Source organism: Notamacropus eugenii, chromosome 1 (assembly GCF_028372415.1).
Source record: "Notamacropus eugenii isolate mMacEug1 chromosome 1, mMacEug1.pri_v2, whole genome shotgun sequence".
Classification (NCBI taxonomy): Eukaryota; Metazoa; Chordata; class Mammalia; order Diprotodontia; family Macropodidae; genus Notamacropus; species Notamacropus eugenii.
In genome coordinates, this window is record NC_092872.1 from 378,376,585 (window position 1) to 378,394,836 (window position 18,252).

Below are 18,252 nucleotides of genomic sequence, written 5' to 3' on the forward strand. Positions count from 1 at the left end.
ATGACTCTGTGAAAGGAAGTAAGATTTTCATTTTCAGGGAGGAGGACTGAAAAGGGGGGAATACATGTGATAGCACGTGATGTAAGAAACAGAAGATATCAACAAAAGTAAAAAGACCCACTAACTTCAGCTACAGTATCTTTGCCTTATTTGACTCTGGGGCATCTCAGTTACTCCTTCATTCATGGTTTCAGGTGAAGGGAATGGGGTCTCTGACTTTGAGAGTAAAGAGAACAAGCTATAGGATTCCAGGACTTCGAGGCGAGGCCAGATATTTCAGCTATCCTCTCATCAATGCCCAGAGAGTCAAGGAGCAATCTTCCAAAGTGACCTTCTGGACATATACTAGCAAAAGCTGAAATGAGGACTCTTCTGGAAGAGGTCCTGCCTTTGCACATGAACTTGGTGCACTGCAGGAACTGAATTAAGTTTGGGCTGATGGGACCTGGAGAAGAGTATGCCCCCAGCTATTTGGGTGGTAAATGTGCTTTGTTCTTGCTGTATCTTTGAAGTAAATATTCCTTTGTAAAAACTAATTGATGTTAAGTGGTTAAATGGAACTGGGTTACTAATCACTGTCTCTTAATAGTGAGGGAAATACAGCTGGTGGAAACTCCATTAGGGGACCGTAGTGAAGGTATGCTGTCCCCTCACCAAGCCTGAGGGGCGATAGAGCTGGGTAGGTCCAGACAAAACAGGACCAGAGAACTTTGGGACATTTGTATTCCTGCAGAGGAGTAAAACAGAAAGATGTATTTGCTGAAGTTATTTGTCACTACAAGGAGATTCAGCAGCAGTTAAAGTCAAAGAGAGGCTCTTTTCGTATTATAAAGTCTTCCAGCTAAGCCTGTTTGTAATCGCTTTATGCAGATTGCTTCAATCAACAGATCAATCAACGGATCACCGGAATTTATTAATTACTTGTTACGTTCCAGAACCTGGAAATACAAATATAGGAGCTAGAGAGTCCTTGACCTCAAGGGGCTTATAGGATACAACATGTTCACAGAGAAGTAAACATAGGTTGTGTACAAAATAAATACAAAGTGATTGGGGGAAGGTTGGGGGTCAGGGCAAAGAAAAACTGTGAGCACCAGTAAAGGCTTGTTGAAGGAAATGGGACCTGAGCTAAATCTTGAAGAGAGTTAAAGATTTTCTGAGGTGGTGGTAAGGAGAGAGAGCAATGGGGATGGCAGGGAAACAAGAGAAAGCAACGTCCTGTATTGGGAATAGTTGATTGGTCAGTTTGGCTAGATTGGAGAAAGAGAATGTGTAGACAGCTGGAAATACAGGCTGGCATCAGACTGTGAAGGGCTTTAAATCATGAATGCAGTGGGACAGTTTGTATTTTATTCCAGAAGCTATAAGGAACCAAAAAACTTCTTCCATTGGTCGGTGACTTTGCTTTAGGAACATAAATTTGGCAGCTGGGTAGAGAATGGTATATGGAAAGCAGATTGGAGAGGTGAGAGCCTAGAAGCTGGGAGACCACCTGGGAGGCTATTACAGTAGTCTAAGTGAGAGGTGCTGAGGGATTAAACTAGATTTCATGATTATGGTGTAAGTGGAAAGAAGAGGGTGTATGCAAGACAAGTAGAGAACAAAGAGTGAAAAAAAACCTTGCAACTTGGGCATCAATACCCAGAACGTTATAGAACCTCCTAATGAGAAAGATAACCATTCAGGAGTGTTTGGCTTAACCATTCACCTGAGAAAAACTAAGTGGATGAAGCTGGTACCTATTGTAAAAACAACACTGAAAGACTTTGGAACTGTCATCAATGCAGTGAAGAATCATGACTACAGAAAAGTAGCGAACTATTTCTCCTGCCTTATGATCAGTCAATAAGTAAACAAGCACTTATTAAGCACTTTTATATGTCAGGCACTATGCTAAGTGCTCTGAATACAAAGAAAAGCAAAAGACAGTCTCTGCTGTCAAGGAGCTCACAATTCAATGTCTCATTGCAGTATGTAATAAGGTATGTTTTTTAGACATAGGCAATGTGTTAATTTGTTTTGCCTGGCTGTATAAGCTATAACTGGGGACTGTTTTTTGTGTGTATGTGGAGTTCGTAGTAGTAGTAATAGAGATATAAAAAGAGAAAAGATCAGTAAACTTCTTAAGTGTATTTATTGTCTTGTTGTCCAGCTATTGATAGATGGTTGACTGGATATCAGAATACATATCACAAAATCACAGAACTTCTGAGTTGGAAGGAACCTCAGAGGTTGTCTAATCCAACTCCCTCATTTTATAAATGAGATAACTGAGGCTCAGGAAATTTAAGTAACTTGACCAAGATTTTGCAGGTAATAAATGTCAGAGGAAGAATTCAAATCCAGATCTTCTCACCCCATAGCCAGTACAGTTTCTGCAATACCACATTGGTCAATATACAAAAATGAATCTCTATAATAACACAAGTGATCTTCCAGTCTTCTATTCTCTTCCCTTTGTGACTAATGACATGCACCTTTGTAAGATTGTTGGCCAAGCTCAAAGCAGGAGACAGTGAGGAATCCATTTGTGTGGTTGAGGTTCAGTGCAGACTGTTGTTGGAGAATTTATCTATGACTTTTGCTTTACTTGTACCCATGCTGTGAATACAGATAGATCTGTCTATGTCCAGGGTACCAAAAAGGACTTATTTTCCTAAGCTTCTGGTCCTGTGGGTGGACTGTAGAGGATACTTGTATGGGAAAATGAGGAAATAAACCTCTGGACAATATTCACAACTTGGTGGAGAGGCAACAACATGACAATGAGGTGGTGTATAGAGTGCTGGGGTTGGAGTAAGGAAGACCTGAGTTCAAATACGTCCTCAGCTGTGTGACTCTGGGTAAGTCACTTATTCTCTGTTTGCCTCAGTTTCCTTATCTGTAAAAAGGAGACAATAATAGTACCTCCCTCCCAGAGTTGCTGTGAGGATCAAATGAGATAAAATTCATAAAAGAGCTTAGCACGATGCCTGACACATAGTAAGCACTATATAAATGTTGGCTATTTGTTATTATTATTATAATGACTACTGCAGTAAAATTCTGGGTTCAAGTCCTAGTTCCAGCTCTGTGACCTTGAGATGAGCATCAGTTTGAGAGAGGTATGTGGTCACTCAGCATGGGCAGGTAGGGATGGGTTGTGAATTGGATTTAAGTGAGATAGGGTTGCACACAGTTGTCAGCCTCACTCTTATTCTGAGTCATCAAAATCCAGTGTCAAGACCCAAGTCAAGCTGACTGGTGATGGCCCAGGATGCAGCGGATCAAAGACCTTGGTTTCTTTGATGTTTGACCAAGCTTTCCACAGCGCCTGCTTCAGCTAGCCTCATGGCTGATGGAACAGGCAGGGGGAAGCTTTCACTCCCCTAACTCAACTATGGGCTTGAGGCCTGTCAGTTTCCCTCAGCCTGGTTTAGGCTGGTCTGCCAAAACAGTTTACCTGAGAGGTTTCAACTGGAGTGGGGAGGAGTTGGTGAGTAGTAATAGTGATGAGAAATAGAAGAAAAGAAAGAAAGGAGTGACAATGAAATGATAAAAAAAAAAACAGAAGAGAACAGAAAGGAGTTCAGAAAGGGACTGAGAAGCAGAAATTTTATTTTTATTTTGTTAAATTTAACATACAAACTATGTAATAGAAGTTCACATTTTCATTTACAATCTTCTTTTCTTTGTACATGGAAATCTTGATGTTTCAGTTCATAATAAAAATAAAAAAATTAAAAATTACTTTGTATTCACCATGCAGATACTTTACTTATATCAGCATACATTACTCCCTTTATAGAAGGTTAAACTTCTTGAGTCTGGAAACGGCTTTTAAAAATATTTTTATTTGTACCACCATTGCCTAACACAGTGTCTGGCACATGTCAGGAACTTAATAAATTCTTGTGGATTGATTTGATTCAAAGTTTTCAAAAGAAGAATTGCAGAGTATAAATAACTATTTGAAAACATGCTCCAAATCATTAGTAATAAGAGAAATGGCAAGTAAAGCATTTTTGAGGTTTTCCCTCACATTATTACATTTTTAAAAAATTTTTTTTAGAATGTTGGGAAGACAGGAACACTAATAAATTATTGGTGGAGCCGTAAATTGTTCCAACCATTCTGGTTATCAGTTGGGAATGATGATAAGAAAGTAACTAAACCATTCATATCTTTTGGCCTGCTACTGAGCACGTAACTCAAAGAAGTTGAAGACAGAAGCAAAGGTCTAATATATAAAATATAATCTGAGCAGCACTCTTTGTAATAGCAAGAAATTAGAAACAAAATGGGTGCTTGGCAATTGGAGAATGAATAAAAAAAATTTGACATATGAAATGTAATAGAATACTATTATATAATAACAGCATTAAATTAGCCTTTAAAGTTTGCAAAGTACTTTACAAATATTAGCTTGTTTTAGCCTTGGAATCTGATGAGGTAGGTGCTATTATTATCCTCATCTTATAGATAAAGCAAGTAAGGCAAACAGTGAAGTTACTTGCCCAAGGTCACATAGCTAATAAGAAATGACAATATACACAGTGACAGAAACAATGCAAATGGAAAGAATAGCTACCACAAAACAGGTGAAACTAAATGCTGCAATAGGGTAAAGAATAAGATTGGTCTCAAAGAATAAATATAAGAAAATAACTCCCTCCCCCACTCCTTTGCAGAGAGTGGGGTCCACAGATATGGAATACTGCCTATCATGTCATATTTTGGAAATGTATTGATTCATTTTGCTAACTTTATATATCTGTCTATATAATAGATATATGTTTGTTTTAAGGAAAGTCATTGGAATCAATCACCCTACCCTTCGTATGAGGTACAGTGAAAAAAGAAAGGATCCTGAGAGAATTTAGAGAAACATGGGAAAATTTATATGAACCGATGTACTTAAACAGAAGAACAATGTATGAGATGACTATAATGATGTAAATGAAAAGATCACTAAAAGAAAGCAAAACTCTAAGTGAATTAAAAACCACTGATGACCAGGATTTCAGAGGAGTCACTATGGAACATGCTGCTCATCTCCTGACAGAAAGGTGGTGGACTCAGAATGCAGAGTAAGACTTTTCTTTTCTTTTTTGTTTTTTGGACATGACCAATTCAGGAATTTGTTTTGCTTGAATATACATGCTTGTAGCAGGGATTTTGTTTCTCTTTCTCAGTTGGAGGGGAGAAGGTGGGAGGGAGATAAGAAGGATTTTCTGTAATTGAAAAAAATTAATTAAAAAACAGTTATGATCCCCAAGAAGAGATAATAAAACATATCTCTGTCTTCACTGTTGTCAGTCAATAAACATTTATTGCCTCCTATTTGCCGGGCTGCAAAAGGAGAGAAAGTACTAGAGTAAAATATTGTTTACTATATGTTATCGTATGTTTTATATCTTCTTGGCCCTTTGAGGCTAAGATCATGTGTAGTATATCAGATGTGTTTATTGTATTTAGGTGGTGCTGTAGATGGAGGGCTGCACTTGTAGTCCAGAAAATATGAGTTCAAATCTTCATCTTAGACACTACTCTAGTTGCCTTCAGTTCCCTATGTGCCATAGGCAAATTACTTAACCTCTCCTCGATTCAGTTTCCTTATCTGTAAACTAGAGACAATAATAGCACCTAGCTTGGGAAGATCAAATGAGATAACATGAAATATTGTTGTTGTTGTGGGATGTTTCTGCATGACTGTTTTAATTTGTGCAAAGGAAGGGTTTCCTTTCCCCTCAGAAATGAGTGTGATGTGAAAACAAAAGGCATCAAGAGTCTCCATATTGAAGAAATCATGAATCCCTTGGTAGATGTAACACTGGATCAGCTAGGTAGCACATTATATAGAGCACCCAACCTAGGGTCAGGAAGACCTGAGTTCAAACATGGCCTCAGACACTTACTAGTTGTATGTCCCTGGGCAAGTCACTTATTCTTTGCCTCAGATTCCTCATCTATAAAATGGAGATAATAATAACACCTACCTCCCAGGATAGTCCCCAAACAAGACCCTCTATCTCTTGGCTGTGGGCATTTTTTCTAGCTGTCCCCCATGCTTGGAATTGTTTCCCTCCTTATCTCCACTGACCGTATTCCCTGGTTTCCTTTAAGTCCCAAATAAAATATCATCTCTAGGAAGCTTACCCAACCTCTCTTAAGTTCAATGTCTTCTCCCTGTTAATTATTTCCTATTTATCCTATATAACCTGTTTGAATATATTTGTGTGTTTTTTATCTCCCCTTTAGGTTGTGGGCTCTTTGAGGGCAGGGACGGTCTTTTGGTTCTCTTTCTATACCTATTGCTTAGTATAGTGCGCAGCATATAGTAAGCTCTTAATAAATGTTTATTGATTTATTGTAAGATAGTCAAATGGCTATTTGGTAATGGGTGCTGTTTAACCTTTTTATTCATGACTTGTTTATCCAAATCAAAGATGACACAAATGGGATGACAGAGTCAGGATCCAAAGTGATTTGCATAGGCTAGAATAAAGGAAGGAAATAAGCATTTAACAAGCATCCACTAAGTGTCAGACTCGGTGCTAAGCACCTTTTACAAATATATCATTTGATTCCCACAACAATCCTGGGAGGCAGGTGCTATCATGATACCCATTTTGTAGTTGGGAAAACTGAGGAAGACAGAGGTGAATTGACTTGTCCAGATTTACCTAGCTAGTTTGGTCTGAGGCTAGATTTAAACTCAGGTCTTCCTGACTCTAAATCCAGTGTTCCATCTATGCACCACCTAGCTGCAATTGAGTTAGGTTAAATTAAGATGAAATAGGCAGAATGGAAGATGTTACAGTTGAATTTTTAAAAATCAGCTTCCCCAGTACAACATGTGAGAAGCATGACTAGAAAGATGCTGATCTGAAAAAGATCTAGGGGTGGGGTCAGTAGACTGCAGGTTCAACATAAATCAACAATCTGATATGGCAGCCCCAAAAGCCAATACAAGCTTAGGCTACATTACAGGAGGCTTGGTACCCAAGACTAGGGAGGTGATGCTTCTACTACTCCATATCCAGAGTATTGTATTCAATTATGGAAGGATCTTGGGAAGGATATTGACAAGCTGAAGATCTTCCAGACCGGAATGGTCAAAGGTTTTGAGATCATGCCATAAAGTACCAGGAGAAGATGGAACGGGGGAAATGTGAGGTTTTACATTTGAATTCAATCAACTTCACCAGCATTCCATGTGGAAAGAGAAGGCTGGGTAAATGATACCTGTTATCAAGTATTTGTCATATGGAAGAGAGGGACTCAGATGCCCTAAGCCTATCTTCCAAAGGCAGAATTAGGAGGAATGGGGAGAGATGTTGGATCAGAGGCAAACTTCCTGTTAGAGCTATCCCAAAGTGGGGAAGGTGCGGGTTTAAGTTGATTCATTTCAAAGAAATATTAAGCACGTACTTTTTGCCAGGAACTGAGGGCACAAAGACAAGCTGGTCTCTACCTTCAAGAAGTTTACATTTTAATGGAGGACTTACAGAACTCTTTTGAGCAAAGTCTGAGTGAGCACTTGCTGGATATGTTGTAGAGAGGATCCTTCTTCAGGTATGAATCAGACCAGATGGCCTTTGGGGTCCCTTCCAATGCTGAAATTCTACAATTCTGTGGCTACTTTCAGGATTTATAAGTCATTTTCTGATTAATAGAGTTAGAATCCCTCAAAATAGTTTGTCTCTTAAGTAGGTTAAATATTTCCTTAACCTCATTTGAACTATTAGTTCCTAGCCAGTCTTTTTCTTTTAAACCTATAATAGCATAAAGACAAACTTTAGCCCTGCCCTCATTCTAATCAGCTAATGAGTAGGGTCTGAATTAATGAGGCATTACTGTGTTAAGTAATAATACTAACTGGATTCCTTTTTGCTTTGGGGATTCAAATAACTCATGTTTACCTTATACCTGGCAGCCAGTAAGGTGTAAGAAGACTGGAAAGGTGAGAGAGGGCTAGGTCAGGAGGGGCTTTGAGCTCCAAGCAGAGCCTTTTGTATTTGCTCACGAAGACAATAAGGAGCCCCTACAGTGCATTGACTGGGCTGGTGATGTGCTCAGACCTGTGCTTTATCGAAATCACTTTAGTGACTGAATAGAGGATGTATTGAAGTAGGAAGTGATGAGGCAGGCAGACCCACCAGGAGGGTTTGTGCAATACTGAAGGCAAAGGATGATGAGGGCCTGTACCAGAGTGTGGCAGTGTCAGAGGAAAGGACTGATATAAAGGTGAAATCAACAGGCCTGGGCAACAGATTAGATATGAAAGGGAGAGAGATATTGAGGAGTTGAGAATGACTTCTAGGTTGGGAGCATGAGAGTGGGAGGATAGTGATGTCCTTTACATTAATAGGAAAGGTAGGAGAATCAGGAAGGGTTTAGGGAGAAACAAAATGGTACTGGACATCTATTTCAAGATGTCTGAAAGGCAGTTGGGGATTTGAGATTCAGCAGAGAGGTCAGAAGAGAATTTGTGGCAGAATAGGTCGATTTGAGAATTATCAGTAAAGAGATGCTGATTAAATCCATGGGAGTTGATAAGATCACCAAGTGAAATAGTGTAGAGAGAGAAGAAAAAAGGGCCTGGCCCAGGACAGAGCCCTGAGGGATACCTATAGTTAGTTAGGAAAGTGTGATCTGGAGGAGAATCCAGCAAAGGAAACTGAGAAAGAACAGTCAGATATGAAGGAGGAGAACCAGGAGAGAGTGGTATCCTGAAAACCTAAAGAGAAGACAGTATCAAAGAGGAGACAGTTATCAATAGTGTCCAAGGCCAGAGAGAGCTCAAGGAGAACGAGGACTGAGAAAAGACCACTGTATTTGGCAACTTGGGAGAGAACAGCTTTAGTGGAATGACCTAGGTCATTCTACTAGAGACATTTTAAGTGGACACCGAATCACGATCTAATAACCCTGTTTTGTTTTTTTTAAGTCTTAAAATGTTTTTTTTAAAGTCTTTTAAGTCTTTTGATCACTTTAAAAAAATAAGATAATCCTAAAACATTCTTTTAACAACATGCTCTAGCATTTAGCTTGGAATAAAAATCAAGCTGACTGGCCTACAATTTGAACACTCCATCCTCATCTTTTTTAATTGAGACATTTGGCCTTCTTCAATCTTGTAGTTTCCCTCCTGTTCTCCAGGATCTTTTAAAAAATTATTAACATCTCAGCAGTCACACCTCTCAGTATTTTCAGTATCCTCAAATATTTTTCTTTTTTTAAAAATTTATTTATTTATTTTTAGTTTTCACATTCGTTTTTAAATTGAATTATTTTATTTGTTTTCAGTGTTTGACAATCACTTCCATATATCTTAGATTATTTTCCACTCCCTCTCTCTCCCTCTCCACTCCCTCCCCACTCTCTCCTTAAAACAGCATACAATCTTATATAGGTTCTACACATATATTACTATGTTGCATGTTGCATCAACATTCATTTCCACAAGGTTTTGAATTCCAAATTTTCTCCCCATCTTTCCCCTTCCCTACCCTGAAACACCATGCATTCTGATTACCCCTTCCCCCAATCTACCCTCCCTTCTATCACATCCCTCCCTTCCCTTATCCTCATCTTCTCTCTTTTCTTGTAGGGCAAGATAGATTTCTATACCCCATTACCTGTATTTCTTATTTCCCGGTTGCATGCAAAAACAATTCTCAACATTCATTCCTTAAACTTTGAGTTCCAACTTCTCCCCCTTCCTCCCTCCCCACCCATTCCCACTAAGAAGGCAAGCAATTTAATATAGATTATATATGTGTAGTTTTGCTAATGACTTCCATAATAGTCATGTTGTGAAAGACTAACTATATTTCCCTCCATCCTATCCTGCCCCCTATTTATTCTATTATCTCTTTAGACCTTGTCCCTCCCCAAAAGTGTTTACTTATAATTACTCTCTCCTCCCATTCGCCCTCCCTTCTATCATCTCCCCACTCCACTTAACCCCTTCTCCCCTACTTTCCTGTAGTGTAAGATAGGTTTTCATACCAAATTGAGTGTGCATGTTATTCCCTCCTGAAGCCAAATATGAGGAGAATAAACTTCACTTTTTGCCTCTCACCTCCCCCCTTTTCCCCTCTATTGAAAAAAACTTTTTTTTGCCTCTTTTATGAGAGATAATTTGCCCCATTCCATTTCTCCCCTTCTCCTCCCAATAGAATATTTTTCTTTTGGCCTCCTTCTTTTTTTTCCTCTGTGAATTCTGCTTGCTCTCCTTCCTACATTGTAGCTGCTCTAGACCATGCATATATATATATGCATGGGCAATCTTCTCCTTCCCCTTTCTTTTCTAGTTTAAAGTATTCTTGCAGATAAGATAGAAGGATATGAACAAGATGATCATATAGTTTGGTGGATTCATAGCTCCCCCCAAAATGTTAATTAATTGATGGAAATCTAGAGGGAGCTCTCTAGTGGGAGCTATTGAGTTCTGTGCTTGGCCCTGCCCTGTTCAACATTTTTTTTTTTACCAGGGTTGGAGAAATGGTATGCTTATCAGATTTTCACACCATAGGCTCATAGATTTAAAGTTGGAAGGAACCTTATGGGAACGTTATCTAATCCAGCTCTCCCATTTACCAGGTGAAGGAACTGAGACAGAGAAATTAAGTGACTTGCCCAAGATAATACAGGTAGTAAATCCAATTCAATAAACATTTATTAAACACCTACTATGTGCCAGACTCTGTGCTAAGCACCAGGGATACAAAAAGAGGCAAAGACATTCCCTGCCTTCAAAGAGTGGGGCCATCCCCTGACTATTTCTTAAACAGGCCTATTCAATGAATGGGTGTTACCTCAACCTAAGTGAATACCTGCATAGACCTTGGCCTAAAGGTCCCAAGGTCTCCCAGTGGATCATGGGTCATCTCCAGTCATCCTGATGAATATCTGGTCACTGGATTCAGATGTCTGGAGGAGAAGTGAGGCTGATGACTTGCACAGCCTTCCCTCACTCAAAACTAAGTCAAGTCATCATTTCTCTGATGGCATGGTCTTCTTCAGCAACGAAGGATGAATACAACAACAATCTACTGGGTAGCAGATACAGAATTCAAACTCAAGTTGTCCAAAGACAACTCAAGGCTGGGAAGGATAGTGAATAGGCAGGATGGCAGAGTTGAGATTCAAATCCCTCTCAATAGGTTGGAATGATAAAATGAAGTTTAGAATACCAGAATTGGCAGAAGCTTTGGAAATCATAGATTCTAGCCCTCTCCTGATATGTGAATCTCCTCTACAATCCTTATCAGGTGGTCTTTCAATTACACCCAACATTTATTGAAAGTTCACTGTGTGCGGTGTATGGTACTCATCACAGAGGAGTGAAAGTTCAAGGGTCTGAATGTCATGTATTAGCTCACAATTATTTCATTGGAGAACTGATTGAAAGAACTGGGCATGTTTAGCGTTTATTCCTTATTTCCACTTGTATCTCTGAAGTAATCTCTCCAGACCAGAGAGAGGTGCCTGCAGTTACGCAGAGGCAAGAACAGATTCCAACAGTCGTAAATGGCCCCTGTGCTGTGTATTTATTTTCCAGAAATGCTGCTGTTATCTTGTCCCAGTGAGCCTGGGGTTGCCCCTCACTCTGCTTTTACAACCTTACGGCCAGTCCAGCCGGTGCTTCTGGTGACAGCCTTCCCTTTCTCTGGCTCCCTCGCGTCTTTCTAGGTTAATTTCACCCCTTCTCCTGCCCCTTTCCCTTCTGCTCTAACTTTCCCCTCTGCAGCCCTGGTCTGTGTGGCTTCCACTCCATTTAAAAATCTTCCCTCCAATACTTGTACTAATGGTCTTTGTTCCACTTCATCCCTTGTGGATCCTCTTTCTGGCTTTTCCAGAACAGTCTTCCGGTGATAAGCTTTCTTTGACCCGAAATAACTTGTTAGTTTAACTAAAAACTCCGGCTGGCTTTTCCCAGGGTCAGCAGTCGCTCCGGCCCCAGCCTGTCCTTGGCCCCGGCCATCGCCCGGGTCCCACATCTGACAAGCACCCCCCTCCCCCCTTCCCTCCCATCCTCCCCACCCCTTTACTCCCCTCCCCTCCCCAAATCCGCCCCCAGACAGGGGTCAAAGGCAGACCCGAGCATCACGTGTTCGCACAGCACCACAAAACAGCAAAGAATCCGCCTTTGGAGTCAGAAAATCCAGTAGGAGATTCCGGAATCCTGCTGGGCCCCGGGCTCGGAGATTCCCTGCAGAATCGGGGCTGAAACCTCGGGGGAACCTACGGGATCCATCCCGGAACGCCAGAACCGGGGTGCGCTTCTCGCTGGGGAGGGAAGCTCTTCTGGGGGGAGGCGGGGAGAGTCCCCCCTGCGCTCCGCGTGCGCCCTATTGTGTGGGAGAACCCCCGGGCGGCAGCCCCCAGGGAGCGGCGGCCCCGGGACCCTCACAGCCCGAGCCCAGCCTTTCCCTTCCCGGGAAAACTTCCCGGCTCGGCCTGGGGGTGCCCTGCCTAGGGCCCGGGGGCCGGGCACCGGGAAAGAGGAAGGAAGGAAGGAGGGCGGGCTGGAGGCGCTGCGCTGTCGGGGAAGGGTTACCCGTGGCGGGGGCGGGGGGCCCGGGCCCGGGGGTTGCGGCGGGGCCCGGCCCAGGGCTCAGGCGGGGGTGGCGGCGGCCCCCAGCTCGTGGGGACGCGGCTCGGGGGCGCCGGGAAGCCTCGGCTGCAGCTGTCTGCGCCCTCTCCCAGGGGCGCCCGGAGCTCGGCAGAGCAGCAGGTAAGACGCGAGCCGGAGCCGGGGGCCCGGGGCGGGGGTCCGGGGGACCTCTCCCTCACCCCCTCCGCCGGGCTGGGGAGCCGTGCAGGCCGCGCAGCCGGAGCACGAGCGCCGGCGGCCGGGAGCCCCGAGCTCCGGCGTGTCCCGGCCGGGAGGGGCCCAGATACCGGGCCCCGGGAGGGAGCGCCCAGCCCCGAGCGCCGAGCGGGGGAGGGGTTGCGGGCTGGAGACAAAGGGGAGGGGGCTCCCCGGGCCCGGAGCTCCCCAGGGAAGGGGGCGAGGGGGAGCGAGGTGCGGGGCCGGGGCAGCGGCAGCTGGAGGTCACAGATAATGTCACTTGTGAGGAATTTTCCCCACCCCCCGGCCTCCCTCCCCTCACCCCCTCTCCACCCCCACCCCCCTTTGCCTCCTCTCCAGAACAGGGAAAACTTTTGTCTCGTGTGTCCCAGCTTCGTGGAAAGGGAATGGGCTCCTAAGGCAATGCGGCCCAACCGGTTTTCCCCCCAATGGCCTTTTCTTTTTGGGAAGACAGCGTGCGCCCTGCTCCCCAATCTCCTCCCTTCGGAACCCTTGGGAAATATATTACCCCTTTATAAGTACTGGTCCTTTCTTTTTGGAAATGAAGGTCAGGGAAGGCGAGAGGTCCAGGCCTCATTGGGCACCTTGTAGGCTTCAGTGACCCTTGGCTCGGGGTCCCGGGAGCTGGACTGTTTGTCCTTCGGCTTGGGGTTGAGACTACTTGGGATAAATTTAGTTCAATTTCCATAAACATTTATGGAGCTCCACTAAGTGTGAAGCCCTATGCTAGTTGCTGGGGGTAAGGAGGTGAAGTCAGACTTAGCCTCTGCCCACAAGGATGAACGTTAAACTTAACAGTACTTGACACCATTCAGCACCTTCTTCTCTGGACACTCTTTCTTCCTTAGACTTCTGGGACACTGCTTTTTCCTTCTAATTGTCTGATTACTCCTTTAACGACCAGTCCCTCTTCTTGTCCCTCAAGTGTGACACCCCTAAGGCTCTATCCTATAACCTCTCCATACTCTCTCCTTTGGTGATCTCATCGGATCCCATGGATTTAATTATCATTTCTATGCAAATGATTGCCAATTTGTATTAGCCAATGGCTCTTGCACTTGAGTCCTGCATCTCCAGCTGCTTTCTGGAAATTGCCACCTGGATGCACTGCTTGGCCCATCAGTCTTAACATGTTAAAAACTGAACTCTTAACCATTCCCTCCTAATCCTGCCCTAACTTCTAACTTTGAGATTTATTTTGATGGCATCACCATTTTCCACTTATGGAGACTGGAAAAGCTGGTACTGTCTTTGACCCTTACTTGTCCCTCAGAATCAAATCAGTTACCAAGTCCTTTAGAGACTGTACGTTCTTCAGATCTCTTGTATTTGTTCTTTCTTACCACCTTTGGCTAAGTCCTCATCACCTCTTTCTTGGACTGTTGTAATAGCTTTGTAACTAATTGGTCTTTTTGACTCCAATCCATTTTTTTTACACAGTTTAGAAAAACCTTTCTAATGTATAGATCTGATGTAACAATTTCTGGACTTAAACATTCAGTGGCATCCTGTTGCCCCTAGTTGAAAATATAGACTCCTCAACTTGATACTTGAGGTCTTCCAGATCTGGTTGTGGCCTTCCTTTCCAGCTTGAGTTCATGTTGTTCTCTGTTACACGCTCTGAATTTTAGCTGAACTGGACTTTGAGCTGCTGTTTGAACTTGATATGAAATCTGCCTCTGTGCAGTAATGTTGGCCTTTCTCCGTACCTTGAAGGTGCTTCCTTAACTCTGACAATGCATCCCTTCCGTGCAGACTCAATTCAGATGTTATCTCCTCTTTGAAATCTTCCTTGATTCCTCCATCCCGAAGTGTTCTTTCCCTCCTCAAAATTTACTTGGGTGATTTTCCAGGGTTTTTCCTTTTTACCTGTTACATTTTCCTTTGTATTACACTTTTGTCCATCCATGTTATAGTCATCCCCAAATGGATTGTAAGCTCCTTGAGGACAAGGGACTATGTCATTTAAAAATCTTTGTAATCCCCAGATTGGAGCTAAACTGAATCTAATTAGGTTAAGAATAGCAGTTCCCCTCTGGAAGTGTTAGTAACAATTGTTCCTGGTTTTTTGGCCCCATTTTGCTTTTACGTCCTTGTAAGGTATCTTGTGTCAAATAAGTATCGTTATTGCCCCTTCACAGATGAGGCACCCTCACAAACCTTACCTTCTTGCTTTATTTTGTCCCAGATAGAACACTGAGTTCTCAAAAGCTCAGCCAGTGAAACCCAGACTCTGTACCAAGCTGGAGAGGCTCCCAGTGTAGACCTGGTGAAGGACTAATTTTGTCATCTGAACTACTCTATCATAGAGTCTTCATGGACAAGTTGACCATCATCAGCTGATGGAAGTTTTTTGGTCCATTGTAACTCATGATTACAGTTCTACTGCAAGGCTGAGGAGATGGGGATGGGGGTGGCATTTGAGGGGAGAGAAGAGATTATAATATAATCTTCATCTGTGGAAAGATTATATATGTTGGGAAACTGAGACTCAGAGAATTGAAATGACTTTCTTGGGTGACTGGAATTTGTCTTTGGACTTTGAAAACAGTGTTCTGTTATTCAGAATACTTTGTGGTATCTCCTGCGTGGAGAAAGGTTTCCTTTAGTCCCCTCCATCCCCTTCCATTGTAGAAGCTTTGTTTAGGTTCAGTGTATTCTTGGATCTCTGAAAGAGTGGATAAGGGAAGTACTTGAATACTTTGATTATCAGTGCAGTTAACAAAACAAACATTTGCAGAAATGCTAGTTTGTAGTAAGAGTAGGTCAAGCTACATTTTCAGTGATCAAGATCCCTGGATAGCTAATGAGTTTGTAAACAAGGGTTCTCCAGGCCATCTTCTTCTGAGGACACCTTCCTTTCTATCTTCAGATTAGCAGGGGCCTGGAAAAGGGATATTACCTGACTTCTGGTTTGTAATGGTCACATCCATTTTGCAGCTGAGAAGAGAGCTCAAGTATAGAAACTCAGCTTAGCCAAGAAAATAGATAAGCCACTTGTGGCTCAGAGAAGAGATTCCAGCAGCCTCAATACTCCTTTCTTCTGAAGGGGGTTGCTTGAGGAACCTCTCAGTGCCAATGTGAGTCAATTAAAAGGTACCTGACCATGGGCAAATCTGAACAAATTTCTGTGTTTGGGTCTCAGTTTTATGGTCTGTGCAATGGACTAGGTGAAATCTGTGGTCTTTTGAGCTTTAAAACTTTTAACAAGCATTTATTAAACAGCCACTGTACCAAGTGCTTTACAAATATTATCTCACTTGATCCTCTTAACATAAATAGATGCTATTATTATCCTCAAGTCCTTTAGGGATTGTAGTTCTCCAAATCTCTTGTATTTCTTCTTTCTTACCACCTTTGGCTAAGCCCTCATCACCTTTTTCTTGGATTATTGTAATAGCTTTGTAACTAACTGTTGAGGAGACCGAGGCAGACTTGCCCAGGTTTACACAGATAACTCACCCAACTATCTATGATGACTACATGAATCTGATCCTAGGCCTGGGTGTCCTCACCTCAGTTGAAAATCCATGTAACTGTTGACAGCTCTTTGAGCTGGACTTTTCCCTTCTTAGAATTGCTTAGCATTTGAAAGGTTGAAGATGGAGGATGACGATGAAGTTATATAAGTTCACCAGTTTTAAACTCACCACTGTGCTGTTAATTTAAGCCTTGATTGATACCAAATCCCTCAACCTCCTCTCCCCTCTGATTGGAGGACTTTAGGGTGGAGTACCAAACTCCTCCCAATGCCTTCTTTTGTAGAGTACAAAAACTGGACTTCAGCTCCCTCCACTTTGCATCTCTTGCTCTTTCTGGTTTCAACTCCATGGAACCAGATGCTCACTCCCCAAGACCCTTCTGGTGTGCCATCCACTCTCCTCCCTTCTGCCTCCTCCTGTGTGTGATCTTCTTTGGAATATAATCTCCTTGAGGGCAGGGAGTCTTTTTAATTGTATCTCAAGCTCTTATTAAGGTGCCTGGTACATAGTAGTACTTAACAATTGTTTATTGGTTTGGATTGATAGAAATCTTGATGTAGGCTTCACATGTTCTAGGTGACCCTGTAGATAGAACCACAGACTTAGAATCAGGAAGACCTGAGTCACTTACTAGTTGTGTGACTCTGGACAAGTTACTTAACTGCTCACTGCCTCAGATCCTTCATCTGTAAAATGAAAGTAATAATAGCACCAACCTCCCAGGATTGTTGTGAAGTTTAAATGAATTAACATATGCCTAATACTTGTAAAACCTGGAAGTGCTAAGTAAATGCTAGCTATTGTTATTAGCTGTTACATTCTGGCATCCCTAGATGGTCGAATAGTTCTTGCAGGATGCTTGGTCTGTGGTCAGAATGCTTGTTGATATGTTCTTGGGTGTCATAGGTGAAAGAAAAGCAAAGTAACAATAAGTATGAGATGTCTAGTGAGACAGGTGTGGCTTTCAGGAGGCAGCATCTCAGGTGTGATGAGATCAAATGAGATAATATTTGTCCAGCGCTTAGCATGGTGCTTGGTACATGGTGAATGCTTAATAAGTTCTGGTTCCCTTCCCTCCTCTGTCTCCTCTATTAGACTCCTCCCTTTACTGTTTATGAAATGAAACCTGGAACTTTTCTTCACTTTACAGATGAGTAAAATGAGACTCAGAGAAAGGAGGTAACTTGCCCAAGGTCACACAGAGTTGGATTTGGAATCTTAAATCCTGTGCCTCTCAATCCTGCTTTGTTTCCTTTGCCACTTTGCCTCCTCATGGAGGTCATCTTCCCACAATGCAGATTGTAACCCTTCCTTCTGTGCTGTCTTTATGCAGTTTCTGCCCATGTCTTTCGATAAGTCCTCCGACGAGGATTCAGCTAATGCACTGAAGACCTTCCTCTGGTCCTTTTTATATTTCAAGGGTGTCAGTGGGGTACTTATGTTGCTCCTCTCTTACCTCTCATTTTTACCATATTTCCCTGCTCTTCTGGTCATATGTGCCCTTGACATTGTCTTCCCTGGTTCTGCTGTTCAAGCTCATGTCATTGATAATATGCTACAATTTCCTTATGTCTTTCATAGGTTTCTCCCTTGCCTGTTAGATTATTTGTAATTTGTAATTTTTATTCTTCTTTTATTCTTCTGGGATTTTGGTAGTCTTTCAAATCTTTTGTATACCATTGGGGTATAAAAAAGATGCATTTGAGGCAGCTGGTAATGCCATGCATAGAGTGCTGGGCTTGGAGTCAGGAAGACCTGGGTTCAAGTCTGATCTTAGATCCTCATTAGCTCTGTCATCTGTAAAATGGGAAACATAGCATCACTTACCTTACATGATTGGGGTGAGGATCAAATGAGATAATATTTGTAAAAGTGCTTAGCATGGTGTCTGACACAAAGTAGGTGTCATAGAAATATTTATCCCCCCGTTTGAGACATCAAGGAGTTTGGAATCAAACTTTTCCA

The 18,252-nt window shown here is 42.4% G+C and overlaps 1 protein-coding gene across 2 annotated transcripts in view; it reads left to right on the forward strand.

The window, feature by feature from the left end:
- The first annotated feature begins 12,068 nt into the window (after positions 1-12,068).
- Positions 12,069-18,252, forward strand: part of NDST1 (N-deacetylase and N-sulfotransferase 1) — a 53,370-nt gene continuing 47,186 nt past the window's right edge. For both annotated transcript variants that reach the window (XM_072630723.1, XM_072630724.1), the window contains exon 1: positions 12,069-12,267. The gene's annotated coding sequence lies outside the window, so the exon portion shown is untranslated. The remainder of the gene's footprint in view (positions 12,268-18,252) is intronic.